General features: G+C 37.7%; 1 long non-coding RNA gene across 1 annotated transcript in view; it reads left to right on the top strand.

Moving 5' to 3' along the window:
• LOC309637551 overlaps positions 1 to 16,042 on the top strand; it is an 864,945-nt gene that overhangs the window by 175,155 nt on the left and 673,748 nt on the right. Inside the window, exon 5 of the long non-coding RNA XR_014250634.1 lies at positions 8,927 to 9,006. This is a non-coding gene — a long non-coding RNA (uncharacterized lncRNA). The remainder of the gene's footprint in view (positions 1 to 8,926; positions 9,007 to 16,042) is intronic.

The raw sequence follows: 16,042 nt of genomic DNA, 5'->3' as shown, positions 1-16,042 counted from the left end.
TTATTGATATGTACGTTCCTATTAGCATTTTCTTAATTGTTTTGGGTTTGTTTTTGTAGGTCCTTTTCTTCTCTTGTGTTTCCCACTTAGAGAAGTTCCTTTAGCATTTGTTGTAGAGCTGGTTTGGTGGTGCTGAATTCTCTTAGCTTTTGCTTGTCTGTAAAGCTTTTGATTTCTCCATCAAATCTAAATGAGATCCTTGCCGGGTCGAGTAATCTTGGTTGTAGGTTCTTCCCTTTCATCACTTTAAGTATATCATGCCACTCCCTTCTGGCTTGTAGAGTTTCTGCTGAGAAATCAGCTGTTAACCTGATCAGAGTTCCCTTGTATGTTATTTGTCGTTCTTCCGTTGTTGCTTTCAATAATTTTTCTTTGTCTTTAATTTTTGCCAATTTGATTTCTATGTGTCTCGACGTGTTTCTCCTTGGGTTTATCCCGTATGGGACTCACTGTGCTTCCTGGACTTGGGTGGCTATTTCCTTTCCCATGTTAGGGAAGTTTTCGACTATAATCTCTTCAAATATTTTCTCTGGTCCTTTCTCTCTCTCTTCTCCTTCTGGGACCCCTATAATGTGAATGTTGTTGCGTTTAATGTTGTCCCAGAGGTCTCTTAGGCTGTCTTCATTTCTTTTCATTCTTATTTCTTTAGTCTGTTCCGCAGCAGTGAATTCCACCATTCTGTCTTCCAGGTCACTTGTCCGTTCTTCTGCCTCAGTTATTCTGCTATTGATTCCTTCTAGTGTAGTTTTCATTTCAGTTATTGTATTGTTCATCTCTGTTTGTTTGTTCTTTAATTCTTCTAGATCTTTTAAAACATTTCTTGCATCTTCTCGATCTTTGCCTCTATTCTTTTTCTGAGGTCCTGGATCATCTTCACTATCATTATTCTGAATTCTTTTTTTGGAATGTTACCTATCTCAACTTCATTTAGTTGTTTTTCTGGGGTTTTTTCTTGTTCCTTCATCTGGTACATAGCCCTCTGCCTTTTCATCTTGTCTGTCTTTCTGTGAATGTGGTTTTTGTTCCACAGGCTGCAGGATTGTAGTTCTTCTTGCTTCTGCTGTCTGCCCTCTGGTGGATGAGGCTATCTAAGAGGCTTGATGGGAGGGACTGGTGATGGGTAGAGCTGACTGTTGCTCTGGTGGGCAGAGCTCAGTAAAACTTTAATCCACTTGACTGTTGATGGGTGGGGCTGGGTTCCCTCCCTGTTGGTTGTTTGGCCTGAGGCAACCCATCACTGGAGCCTACCTGGGCTCTTTGGTGGGGCTAATGACAGACTCTGGGAGGGCTCACGCCAAGGAGTACTTCCCAGAATTTCTGCTGCCAGTGTCCTTGTCCCCACGGTGAGCCACAGCCCCCCCCCCGCCCACCTCTGCAGGAGACCCTCCAACACTAGCAGGTAGGTCTGGTTCGGTCTCCCCTGGGGTCACTGCTCCTTCCCCTGGGTCCTGATGCACACCCTACTTTGTGTGTACCCTCCAAGAGTGGAGTCTCTGTTTCCCCTAGTCCCATCAAAGTCCTGCAATCAATTCCCACTAGGCTTCAAAGTCTGATTCTCTATGAATTCCTCCTCCCGTTGCCGGACCTCCAGGTTGGGAAGCCTGACGTGGGGCTCAGAACCTTCACTCCAGTGGGTGGACTTCTGTGGTATAAGTGTTCTCCAGTCTTTGAGTCACCCACCCAGCAGTTATGGGATTTGATTTTGCTGTAATTGCGCCCTTCCTACTGTCTCATTGTGGCTTCTCCTTTGTCTTTGGATGTGGGGTATGTTTTTTGGTGAGTTCCAGTGTCTTCCTGTCAATGATTGTCCAGCAGCTAGTTGTGATTCTGGTGTTCTCGCAAGAGGGAGTGAGAGCACGTCCTTCTACTCCGCCATCTTGGTTCCTCCTCAGTCACCCTGTGTTTGAAGAACTTACTTTGTCTTCAAAGCCTAGCTCGCATCCTAACCTCTCCATAATGACTTTTCTGGTTTCTTCAATTGAAGGTAATTTTTCACTACACTGAAATCCCTCTTTTATTAAGTGTATCATTTTCTAAAGAATTTGAAAAAGAAAAGGTACATGTATATGTATAACTGAATCACTTTGCTGTATACCTGAAACTAACACAACATTGTAAATCAATTATACTCCCCCCCCACCAAAAAAAAAAAACTAGAAAAAAAAAGGTATTATTTTCTACCTTGTCTTAATGGCTACTAAGGTACATTTCATATCTCCCCTATCTATATTTATACCATCTTTCTATCTCCAGTACAGATTCATATTACTCTGTCTTAATAAGTATTAGTACATAGTTTTGAATGAGTGAGTAACAGAATGGATGAATAAATGAGGTTAACACCAAAAGTCTGATAGCCTTCTCTACCGTTATCTTTTCTTCTCTTAAAATAAATACAGTCAATGTATTTTACCATCACATATCCCTCATAAATTTTATTTCTTCCAGGCAATTTTGACTCTCCCTCTTATTTATTTGCTGTATCCAGATTTATTTAGGCATAACTTGGATTTGTTTCCTTCATTCCCACTGTCAAAATCCAGGTCCAGGGCCTTATTGTATTATTCTTGGATGTATGCTGCAGCTTGCTAGCTAGTTATCTTGTTTTGAATTTCTTTTTAATTCCTATTTTGGACGTACATCAGCCTAATCTACCTAAAATAGAATTTCAGTATTTCTCCCCTATTTTAGAACTAAGAATCCTTTCCAACAGCCCATAGACTAAAATTCGTACTCAAACTGGCATTTAAAGCCCTTCAATAACTGGGTATAATTTACGGATTCAACCTTGCCTTTGGAATTTTTGATTCCTCTTTTTAGAATTCTTAGTCCTCATCATCTGATTCCTTTGCCTAAAAAAAAAGTTCAAATCTGGTTTTCTTTCAGTTTTCCAGCCTTGCTCCTTGCTGTTTTCTCCTCCATACCCTGAACTCTATCCACCACTAAACTGTTTGCAATTCTCAGATCACTTAAACATCCATGCCTTTGCAAGTTATATTTATTCTATCTAGAGAAACTTCTCTCTCTTATGACTTATATATTCCTACTCATTCTGTTAGAATTATCATAATCATTACCCTCTTTGTAGTGTTTTTTTCCTCATCCTTCTCTGCTCCCCAACCATTGTTAGGCATTCATTTTCTGTGCTTCTATTTTCATAGCTGTAGCACAATATGTATCACAGTGAATTACTGACTAGTCTCTTTCATTTTCAGATTGAGAGTTTTTTGAGGTCAAGGGCATAGTTTCACTTTATTTGTATCTCTTGGGCCTAAGGGTGATTAGTACACAATAAGTTATCAGCAAATATTAATGTACAGTGCTATCAATATGGCTAACATTTATTGCATACTTGCTTTGTGCTGGGTATTACTTTGTGTGATTTCATGTAATTTAATCCTCATAACAGCCTTCTGAGGTAGTCCTTCTTAATATCATTATTTTACACATGAGGAAATTTAGAGGCTCAGGGAGGTTAAGTAACTTACCTAAAGACAAAAAACTACATGACAGAACAAGGATCAGAAACCAGGCTACCAAATTGCAAAGCTCATACTTTTAAGCATTGCACATATTTATTCATTTCTATCTCTAAACATTGGCATGTTTGTGGAAGAACTTCCTCCCTAATTTTTTCTTTTTTATCAAATTTAAGGCACAGGTCAAAATCTAATTCCTACTCATTCCTTCCATGACTGTATCAGTCTTACCTTCTTGCATTTACTTATTTGGCCATATGTTGCACAAAGTTCAGTACTTTAACATGAATGGCTTGACATGTATTAATTTAAAAATCCATTTCTTGATTTTTTCTGGACTTGGATTGTGATCTTTATTTAAATGACACTCTACCCCCAGCCCCATGTAACACACACTTATCACAGTTATGGATACTTAATAGCACTTAGCTAAAAATTCTTGGTTTAATACCACATGTAGTTAGGGTTTTTTTGGTTTTTTTTCCTTTTGTGAGTCTCTCTAAGTTGGAGGTAGGTTAGGAATCTGACAGGGTTAACTACTTTGAAGACTCATCCTTGTCAAATTCTCTTCACTAAAGAAAGGGTTACCTATTTTCAACAATGAGGAAACAGAAAGAAAAATAGGCCTGGCACATCAAAACAGTGATCCCACCAAATGCATACACTCTCTGTTCTTGAAAGAGTCCTTTGAAGTCATATAATTCACCTCCCTCTGAAAACAGAAGGGGAACTGAGGGAGACCCTATGTTGCTACCTGCCATGCTCATAATCCCCTGGCCTGTACAGCAGAGCCTGGCCAGTGAACTTGGATCTCCTGGTTATTTCAGGTCCTATGCTCTGCTATGAAAAGAGGCATCTGTGAGTGAACATGTAAAGGGTCAAATGCAAATACTTTGCACTTAAGAGTGTTCCAGAATGGAACCCTAGCCCTGTGTGGAATTGTTTTTTAGATGCCACAGGGTTTCAACGGAGACTATGACAGCGAGCTATGGGTCAGGACAAGCAGCCAAACAGCCCTAAGAGGGGATTAAGAATTGATTGTTGATAGTTTGTCTCTACCACATGTCAGGCCAAGTGGCTGCAGCTGGCCAGGGTGCCAGGGAGGATTTTCCAGTCTCTTCCTTTACTCTATGCTGACTTGGCCTTTTGGGAGAAGGGGTGATAATTGCATGACAAAGTGACTAAAATGTATTACATCTGTCCTTTGAAGGGTCCAAGGATTACTTAGTCATTTCCTGAAGATGTTTTCTTCTTAAAAAATACAGTTGAAATGAAAATGGAGTATTCAGAATAATGAATGTGTTTGAAGTAGCTGTGATGTTTATGTCCTTGTGAGTAAATGATGGTCCCAAAGGGCATCCTACATAACCATTATTACCAGTGAATATATTGCACATACTGGTCCAGCCAAGCTGCCAATTGTGGCAGAATTATTATTTTTTTCTTTTAGATTCTGATAAATGCTGTTTAATTTCAATAAAAATGAATTTTTGTTCAAGTGACGAAGGGCTATTATCCTGTTTGAGGTTGTTTTAAAGGCTGCAACAGGTTCTTTTGTCAACAGCATAACACCTTGTAATGGTTTAAAATAAGTATTCAGTTTGAACACACATACAAAAAGAAGTCTTTTGAAGGAAGATGGAGGCCAAAGACAGAGGGCAGTGATGAATTCTTAAAGCTGCATTTAGTTCCTTATGTATCTCTTTTCTTTTCTTTTCCCTGCCACATAGATGCATATATATTTTCATGCACGTATACACAGCTTTTAGGAAAATATATCCTATCTAATATTCATTAAGCCATTATCATGTTTATAAAGCACATGTTATGAGAGATATAAGGAGCTTAAAATCTTTAGGGAAGATACTACATATATATGAATTACATATTAATCATTAATTTATTAATTTAACAGGTGTTAATAGAGCAGCTACTATGCCAGGCACTATGCTCATGGTGGGAATACATGGTGAAATAATATGTGGTCACTAGACTCATGCAACTTAAAGTTTAGTGGGGGAGACATTTCCAAATTAATTGTTCCTATAAACAGATGTGTAACTAGAGCTGACATAACTGCCCTGAAAGAAAAGAACATGGTTTCATGAGTATGTATAACAAAGGAACCAGTCCAAGGTAACAGAAGTGGTCAGGGAATGAAAAGACTTTGGAGCTGAAATTGAAGGATTTCCACAAGGTAAAATGTGGTGAGTATATTAAGGAAGATACTAATAAAACGTGATCAAGGGGTAGGAAAAATGAGGTTTGGGTTGGGAAAGTCAGAGAGACTTTGGTAGAAGGTAGTGGCTGAGTCTTGAAGAATGAGTTGTGAGCTACGTAGGTTAGGGGACCTTTAGAATCTCTGGCATATCAGGTAATAAAAAAATCGATTATTCTTCCTTTGTTCTGCAAAGGAAGCTTTTCATCCAGTGAGTTATTTATTTATTTGTAAAACCCTGCAGTTGCAGGTATAGGATAGGCTTTATTGCTAGAGAGGCACTGGGGGATAGACAAAGAAGAATAAAAGTTCACATTCTGAGACAGATTGAAGAACAAGAACAATGTCCTGTATTTTTCCTGTATCATCCAAGTGTTTTCTACTTACTTACTACATATTATTCTACTAGACCAACTAGCTTCTCTTATTTCTCAAGTGACATTCTTCATCTTGTCTTCTAGACAAGAGGTTCTATAAGGCACAGTTAAAATTCTGGAATGTTGCCAACACTTGTGATTTATGTCCTAAGTAATTGATTACTAATCACAATGAAAGTATTAAATTTTAGGAAAAATTACTTTACAAAATAGAACAGATTCAGGGTTACCCATGTGGAAATAGTGTTCATCCTCTTGAAATCCTAGCTCCTAATGCTTTCTTGAGTAGGAGCAAAAGGGTGTTGTTTCAGGACATGAGAGAATTACACATATACATGTAGTTCATTTTTTTAGTGCCAAAGTTTGTAATGTTGGACATGGCTGTGGAACTGTCTGACAGGTGTGAATGTCATCTGTCACATGTACCTGGTTGAGAGTCATTGGTAAACCATGAGCTCCTTAAGAGCATAGTGCATGACTTAATTACTTCTTCTTCTTCCCACAGAGACAGATGTTATGTTCATTTGTTCATTCACTCACTCATTCATTCAACAAATGAGTTTCGTGGTTTTCGCTCCTCACATCTATCTCTTTAGCATTAAAGAGCTTGTAGGCATTAAGGCAGCTGGAGAATCTGACTAGGACAGCCAATTTGAAGACTCTGCTTGTCAAATTCTCTTCAGTACGGAAGGAGCTCTGTGCAGTAAAGGCAGAAATCAGTTTCTGTGTGTCAGGCTCCATCATAGGTGCTGAGGACTCAACCACGAGAGAAGCATACACAATAATACCTGTCTTCACGGAACCTACACTTTAGTTGGGGAGATAGAAGTAAATAAAATGAATAAATGAAAATTTTAATGTGCTAGTGATAAATATCATAGAAAAAAATAGAGAACAATGAGAGGAGAAGTAATAGGGAAGTGGTAATGTTGGTGGGGCTGGCAATTTTAGATGGCTGTCCCTGGAAGCCCTCACTGAGAAGGTGATATTTGCATGAAGACCTGAAGGAGATAAAGACAGATAATCGTTATTCACAAAGCATTATGAATAAAGTGAATAAAGTGAGTGAATAAAGATTGTCTCAGTGTTAAGTGAGGTTTACCTGGTGGCTCAAGTGGGGAAAGGAATTCAGAATATTATTTTTGCCTATTTCCTGAGGTGAAATGTCAAGTTCATGGCATCATAAAGAGCAGACTGGCCCTGTTTGAGTATGGAAGTGAAAGGAATAGATGGAAAGAAGGAATGGCATGGCAGTGGCTGGAAGAAGGAAATGGTGGAAATAAATCACAGGTGTGCAGAAAGAATGCACACTTAGTACTGAGTTCAGATGCTGCCTCTAACCCCATCTTCTCACAGGAATCAAACTATGTCTCCCTGCCTTATTAGTCCTTCATTTGTCATCCTTTCCCCCGCTTAGACCATGCTTCTGCTTAGGAAGATTTGTATTAGACCTTCTTAGAATCAAATAGGCGTATACATTTTTTTTTTTCCTAATCAAACTCTCGATCATTAATTTCCCTTCAAAAACTTTTTCAGGCTGTTAACAAAAATAAATTATCAGTAATTGCTAGTAACGGCTGATTTGTCTGGGATTATCACTGAAGTATAAAATGCAATTTAGAATCTCATTATGATTATTATTCCATTTCATTCACTAAATGTGGTGACCTTCTAATTTAGAAATTTTAAGATGCTTATTAGATAAATGTTAAAATGGTGCTTATATAATTGTAATGATCTTTTTCTAGTTTCTTTTCCATTTGCTTATATACTATTTTGTTTTATTGCCACTGGGGGATGGAGTTGGGAGGTAATCCATTTCTCTCACTGTCTCTTATGAAGCCAGACATTAAAGAGTCTCCCAAAACTGTGAAACAGTGCCACTCTTCTCATTATTTTAGTTTTTGGAAAAATGTAATTTTTTTCACAAAACAGTTTATTTATGTTAACATGTAATAGGTTTATGATTCTTATTTTTAAATGAGTTCATAAGGTTTAAAGTTTTTCTCAATTTAAATTTCTAATATAGTAAATATCAACAGATATAATTCTGAATAAAAGCTCTTTGGGCTCCTCAGTAATTTTTCAGTTCTCAGACCAAAAAGTTTGAGAACTGTTGATTAGAGGTCAATAGCATAGACGCTGAAATCAGACTGATTGCCTGTCACTGAACACCAGGTGACCCTAAGCAAGTTAAGTCCTGGTGCAGTGCCAGTTACTTCACCTGTAAAATGAGAATGATGATATTACCTATCTCATAGGGCTATTTTGAGGTATAACAGAAGGAAGGTATGTGAAAAGCAATGCATGGCAAGTATTAAGCGTTCAGTAAATAGTAAGTATTGTAATTTGCCCAGCTCTGTGAGATCTGGAAGCTGAGGGAAATCAGACTAAGTACCTTGCTTGAAGTCACACAGAGTCTGTGTGGGAATTTGTCTTCTGAGTCTCACTACTCCACACTGCATCTCCAATACTTCATCAGCTGTTGGCTCCAAAGTTGCTCAGAGCAGTAGAATTATCACATTTTGTTTTACCTTTGGAAATTAAGAAGAAAAGATCTTTTCTGTTAGATGTTTTGATCATAATCCTTCTACTTAATTATAACTGTATAACATTTACAGTTCTCTAACCACTTTCAATCCAATTCTCTTCAGCCACACAAGGTAGGCAGAGCAGGTGAATTTGTCTCCATTTAATAGATGAGGAATTCTGGGGCTCAGGGAAGGTTAAATGACTTTCCCAACACTTTCTGACAGATCAGGTATTGGACCCCAGGCTTTATAACTCCCCTGTGTTATATTATGTAGCTGTTCAGCATTGTAAATATCGTCTAATCTAACTTAATTTCACAGAGGAAAATTAGTCCCGGAGAGGTAAAGTGACTTTCCAAGGGTACGAAGTTCCCAAATAAGGTGCAGAAGAAGCCGAAATAGTAAGTGTGGTTTCCAGGTTCTTGTGTTTCTTTGTTTTAGGTTTTAGTTTACCTAAATTTAATAATGGTAATTCCATTTTCCTCTGATTCTGGGTTGTATAAACACTGTGGGGCTTACTGGTTTAGTGTTTTAAATACATATCATAACTGGGGTGATGCATATTTTGCCTCATCAGCTAGGTTGTTTAATGCCCCTTATTCTTGTGTTCTCTGTGTTTAAAATCTCAGCCTCATTTTGCTGTGGATCTTGTTGGAGGCGGTCGGCATTAACTTGCACCAAGGGATACATTGACTGCTTCCCAGATTGAGCTTTATTTCAGACATTTGCAAATTTCAGTTTTATACACTTTTTGTGTTTGACTGGTGGTCTATGTATTTGTTTGTTGGTTTTCTGGGAGAAGGAGGAGGGAAAGAATTATGAATTCCAATGTCAAATCATTGGGACATCATCTATTTTTGTAGGAGGAATGTCTAGTGTAACATCAAAATAATAATATTTCTGTCCCTTTTTGGGCCTTGTATCAAAACAGCTTCATGTCTCATATTTGTAGTTCTTTAGTTAAAAAGAAATTTAAAAGACAAAGGAGAACAAAGGACATCAAGTCTCCTTAGCATTATTGTTTTTTCCATGTACTGCCATATGGCATCAGTCTTGTCTAAAGTGGTTTTAGAGAAGTATAAGAAACATGGACATGATTGAGTGTCTAAAGAATGAACTTTGTTTCACTTATAGTTTTCGACTTTATAATGGTGTAGTCCTTCAAACAGGACTATTCACAACTTAACAAGACACATGGGGATCTCTTACAGGCTAATAATTTGATGCTTGTTTGAGTAGATGTACTTAAGTGTTTGTTCATTTAGAGGTGAGTTTAAGCACTATATGAAATAAAGTAGAGAAAAATCACTACTGGTAGCAGCCCCCCACCTCATCTCTATTGTCTAATCTCCAGCCCCCAAGTATATATTTTAAACTTAGCAAAGTCAAAGCCCTCAGCTTCTCACATCTACCTTAGTTTGAAGGCAACCATTTTTTTTCTATTTTCTATTTTACTGACAAAGTATATAGAGTTGCATAAATTTCTCTCATCTTCAACAATAAACAATAGCAACAACTACAGCATATTGATCCTATATCACTCTTCATTGACCATCCCCCATTACTCTGCTCCCTTTTTAGCAGAACTCTTCAAAAAAGTTGTCTGTTCTCACTGTCTCTAGTTATCTTCCCATTCTCTTGAATTCACTTCATTCAGATTTGGAATGTAGTTATTTTGGATGCGCCTTTGTAGGGTCTCACAGAACATCCAAAGCAGTTTAGTAAGTAATTGTTTCCAGCCATATATATTTTTTCCCTAATTGGAGTTCTGGTAAACACATGTTCTTCATCTTATTACATTTATAATACTTTAGTGCCACAAAGACTATATTTCAGCTTCCCCTATATGATATTGCTTGGATTACCCAAGTGGCTGGCCCATGTCTAATATGTTTCTGAATCTATCGTACAGCAATAGATCTTCTATATTAAAATGCGTATGGTAGATAGGCAATGTCTATTTCTTGAATGAATGAATCAAGATATACAATATAAAACTTGTATTTCATTCACTTGTAGTCACTTGAAAATTCAAGATGGTCTTTTTGACACCTTCCTGTTAGGTTAAAATCCAGGAAAGATGTGGGATTGGTGTTTCTGGAGGAAAAAAGTCCTCTTGTCATCTTTAAACAAGATAACCACACACTATGTTTTTCCAAAATATAGGGATCATAACTATAATCCTTTGTTTTTGCAAGGTATGAAAAATGTTAACAAACATTATTTACCGATCTCTAAAATAACCTTGTAAAGTAGTAAGTGCAAGGTGATAACATTCTCAATTTAGAGAGTAATGTTGCTAATTGAACTCAAAAGAGGCTCCGTGAATCAAAGGTTGCACATTATGCTGTGTGCCGAAGTAGGGAAGAAACTTATGTGTTCTGTTTCTCAGTCCTGTGTTCTGTCTGCTTCATGACGTTACCTTGTTTTTGGAAAAGGTTTAGTTCTAACCAGTCAAGCAATATAAGCATAGACTGTTATAGGGTTCTGGGATGGGAGAGTTGCGTTGTATGCAGATTCTCTACAGCGGGGGTGAGTTATTTCCTCTGAGAAGACATCATTCCATTGGCTGCTATGACCGACCAGTGAGTAGACAATTGCTCACAGGCAGGTCAGAACCATGAGCTGGTTCTCATTAGCTGATTTTTTCTCTTTGGCAAATTACAGCATTTCCTGAAACATCTGCTCCTGTGTAGCCTCTTCTGTAGTCATTCCATTGGAACTGCTGAAATGACTACAGAAAAGAAAAGAGCCTTGCCTTTTGTGCCACTTGCATATTCCTGGACTTTACTGAGAGAACAATTAGGAGCAAGTAGTGGGGAATTGTGAATTTGCTCATGCTCATGGAGGAGGTGCCTCTCTTCCTTTAATGATGTCCCAAGGAGGTAACGTGGGGACCAGGCACCCAACAAATTTACTATTATTCTACCAAATAATATCCATTTAAAAAGTACCATTTCCTCCATGAAGTGCTTTTTCTTTTTTGAAATAGCAGTATTGTTTTTGTAAAAATGATTCATACTTACCAGAAAAATCCAAACAAGGTATAAAGTACTAAGAAGAAGAAGGCAAAAATCAACCCAACTCAGAGAAAACAAGTTAACATTATGGTGAACATCCCACAAAATTCATTTCTAATCTCTTTCCTTTTGGAATGTCTGTGTGGCCAAAGATGATGTCATACTTGTTTCTGGTGTATATTTATATGTCTTATCTTTCCCATAGATTATAAACTCTCTTTAAATAGAGAGATGGAGATGGTGCCTCATATATTTCTGGGCAGTGTCTAACAAGGTATTGCATATTTGGTAGGTTTTAAAGACTACTTTGTAAAATATAGAAGTCAGAGATTTAAGTTCTACTTTAAGACCCTAATTTTGGGTAGTCTGTGCTCTCCTTGGAACAGATTGCAAATGGAAGATAGTGATAGCAGAAGACTGAGGAAATTAGATGAAGTCATGAGGCATGTAGATTTTTCTTTGTGTCTCCTGGGTGTTTCACAGTCACAGTGGGGGGCAGCCCACAGATGCCCTGGTGATAAGCTCTGGTCTGCTGATGCATCCTCATAAGCCTAAATGAAACTTCTCACTGTGGGCACTGAGCAGTGACAATCAGCATTTGGGGTTTGATTGCTGAACTTCAGTGCCTTCAGTTTCCAGTGATTTTTAGTAGTGTGTGTCTTGGCAAAAGGACAGGGTATTAGCTCAAATGTCATGTTTAAAGGGTAGGCGGCCTGTCTGCGAGGTTCTAATTGTGTAGCCACCAACGAAGTTTGAGTTATAATTTTAATAACAAGTCAGTTTGCAATCTCTTAATTAAAAGTGATGTGTTCGAACAAAGCCACATCCCAGCAGATGGCCCCAGATTTCAGCCTTTTCATCATTCATTTTTCTCTAGTGAAATCATACCCATTCTCCCTCCATTCTCCCTAAGCAGAATATAATCTTCTTCTCTTTTGAACCTCTACTTATTAATAGTTCATAGAGATATTGCACAATTAATATGAGAAATTGAGTTGGTTATTAAATAGTATCCGCAATTAAAAAATAGGCATCGTATACTAATCTCTCTCACTCCACATCAGCAATCCTTGCCTCAGACCTTTGGATGTTGCCAGAGTCAATCTGTTGGAAAATTTTAATTTTAATTTAATTCTATTAATTTTTATTATTTAAAAAATTTTAACTTTTTATTTTAAAATGATTTCAGACATAAAAAATTGCAAAAATAATGCAAAGAATTCCCATGTATTTTTACCAGGTTCCCCAAATGTTCATATTTTTCCATATTTACTTTATCATTATCTATCTGTATACAATTTTTCTCCTTACTTGTTGCAGGCATCATCCTTAAGGAGAATTTTAGACAAAGACAAAAACGTATTCTTACACTTAGAGTCATTTTGTTGAAGGCTTTTTCTATGGGTTCAATAAATAATATTTTAAAAATAACAAAATACTACTAACACTATTAGCAGTTAATATTCATTGAGTAAATGCTGTGGCCCAGGTATTGTATCAATCAGGGTTCCACCTCAGGTTTCCTGATGTTTAGGAAAGTTGGGTTCTGCTCCTGGCTCTGTAGCATCCTACCTTGGTCTGCTCAACTTTAGGCAAGTAACACAGCTCTTTTCTGAACTTGTTTCTTTATCTGCAAAATAAGAGGAAATAAATAAATTGATTACTGAAGTCATCACTCCAAGAGGCTTGCACTCACCATTGTCTTGAAATATGTGCAATCACTGGGCTAAGCACTTAATGTGCATTACCTCACTGAGTCCTCACAACTCCTATGAGGTTAGTCATTATCATTCCCATTATACAGATGAGCATACTGAGGTAAGACAATTTAATAACTTGCTCAAGGTTAGAAAATGGAAGAGTCTGGATTTGAACCCAAATAATTAGCCTTTTGAGTCCAAATTCTTAACCTCTGTGTTATACTTCTCTTAAATACATTGGGAAGGTCTTAGTTAAATCTGAATATTCCTGGTTTACAAAACCAGTACTCTAATAATCCTTGAGCTGGGAAGCCTTTAAAACATGTATACAAAACCGTCAAGTACAAATATGTGTTTTATGACATATATATGCTTGTTCCTAAGTCTATATTTTTTCTTTCTTTTCATACCATTGTTTGTGTGTTTATTAGAATTTAACGCCTATCAGAAAATTAATAAAAACCTGGATTTTGCCCAGTGGTTTCAATTCAGTGTTGGATTTTGAAGCAGGGCATCCAGCTGTGCTGGACTCAATTGAAAAAAAAAAAGGTTGGTTAAAGTAATATCATAGGTCCATTTATTTGTTAAGTATACCTCAATAAAAATAATTTTTTAAAAAGTATTAGAATATGTCCAGAAAGTCTGAATTTAGGGAGAGAGTTGGAGAGAGATAGTCTGGGAAGTGCACCACAACACCACCTTGGCTGAGACTCAAGAGGAAGTGAAAAGCTGCTGATATGATCGTTGTGGGTCATAGCCTGTTAGACCCCCTGAGGCATGCTGAAGACATAATTGTGTAATCTTTTGGTGTCCAGCTGTGGCCTTCATTACTAAAACCTGAATTTTCAGAACAAAGCAAATGGAACATATATTCTGTGAAAAGAATACCTTAGTGGTTAGTTAATACCAAAGTTGTCAAAACTGGAAAGAAAGAATTGCTGTTTGTAATATCCATTGAATTATGGGAAAAGTGTCCTCACCCCCTGGAAACACAGGACCACCTGGGTGTGACTACTCTGTGGAGATCAATTAGATTCTAATTCCTGTATTTTGTAAATAAGGAAGCTGAAGTCCAGAGAGCAGTGATGTGCCCAGGGTTGCGTGTGGCTCGTGAGCCGAGTCAGGGCAAGAACCCGGTGTTCTTTGAGGGCCTCCACTTTTGAGGAAGACAACACATGTGATTTGGAGAATGTCCCAGATTGTTACAGCTGCAGTTTCTCCATCTGTATGTTTAAAGAGTTGGGACTAGATCAGAAATGACGTATGCCTGGCACTGCTGCTGCCTGTCTCCTCTAGGAACCATGCCAGACACAACAAATGGCTTATGGCCAATATGTAATAATAATATGCTGAGTATTTAGGGTATGTTAGATGCTCCAGCAATCATGTTACGTATATTATTTTGTTAAATTCTCACAACCAACCTGTGAGGTAGATTTTATTATCCTCATGTTACAAATAAGTGAATTGATGGTTAGAGAGATTTAATAACTTGGTCATTGTTGCCCCATCAGAGAGCAGTGAAGCAAGACTTGGATTTTTGGAAATCTAACCCGAGAACCCATATTCTTAAGTGCTCTACTATATTGCCAGGATAGCATATGAGCCTCTGCTGCTCCCTCTCTATACCCATCACTTATCAGATATGTACTCTATCCCGATATGCTCCAAAGTGGCCTCAAAATCCTTGTCATCAAGTTGCTCCACGCATCTACTACCAACTGATCAGATCAGAGTGGGCATGTGAGATAAACCTTTCTATTATCCCTGGATTAGATGACCTCTAAGGACTCTTCTGGCTCCAAAATTCTAGTATGTGATTTTAAGGATTAAAGGAAGGTATTAAATAATAATATTTACAAAAACCGGAATATAAGATATTTTGACTGGCTGAGCTGATGTCCTGAATGTTCTTATTTCTTGAACTGAGCTTGAACCCTTTGGTTAGAGTAGGAAGGACTGAAACAGGTGAAATTGTTCATCAGGTACTTTATGAGGCAGCTCAAATAGAACTGCTCTAGAGTCCAGATGACAAAGAATGTCAAATGGTAGAAGGCCTGAGACTGCAAGACCCCCACGCCACCAAGAGCATCCAGATGCAGCATCTTTTACAAAATATTGCCATGTTTGTGGTGGACACCTTCTGCAGAGACTCCTTCAAGAGATTATAGTAGTACAAACTCTGTATCTATCCTGCCTTGGTTCAACTGCTGGCTCTGCTATTGATTAGCTGATGACTGTGGGCCAGTTATTTAACTCCTCTGTGTTCCAGTTTCCTCACATATAGAAATGACATAATCACAATACCTACCACGTAGGGTTGTTGTATGGATTACATGAGTTGATATACACAAATCACTTAAAACAGCACCATAGAATAATAAGCACCGTAGAAATATTGATCAGTTTATTGCATTATATATTTTTCAAAGGTTTCTACTCTAATATAGTTAAAAAGAGCTCTAAATTGTGGACCACTTCTGTAACTAATGAGCTATGAATCTGATTACCTCGTTTATTAAGTTGACTTTTGTTATGTTGTTTCATACATGGAGATGGAATGGTGGGTTCACAGGGAGTTGATAGTTCACAGAGAGTTTAGCAAGCTTGGCCTGTTCTTTACCATCATGCACACCACCCAGTATTTTCTTTGCCTGGATTGCCACTCCCCTTCTATCTGCATGGTTTGGTTTGGGGGGATGTCCATAGATTTAACA

This window comes from Balaenoptera physalus, assembly GCF_965194825.1.
Source record: "Balaenoptera physalus genome assembly, chromosome: 11".
Taxonomy (NCBI): Eukaryota; Metazoa; Chordata; class Mammalia; order Artiodactyla; family Balaenopteridae; genus Balaenoptera; species Balaenoptera physalus.
This window is presented reverse-complemented; position numbering and strand designations above follow the sequence as displayed.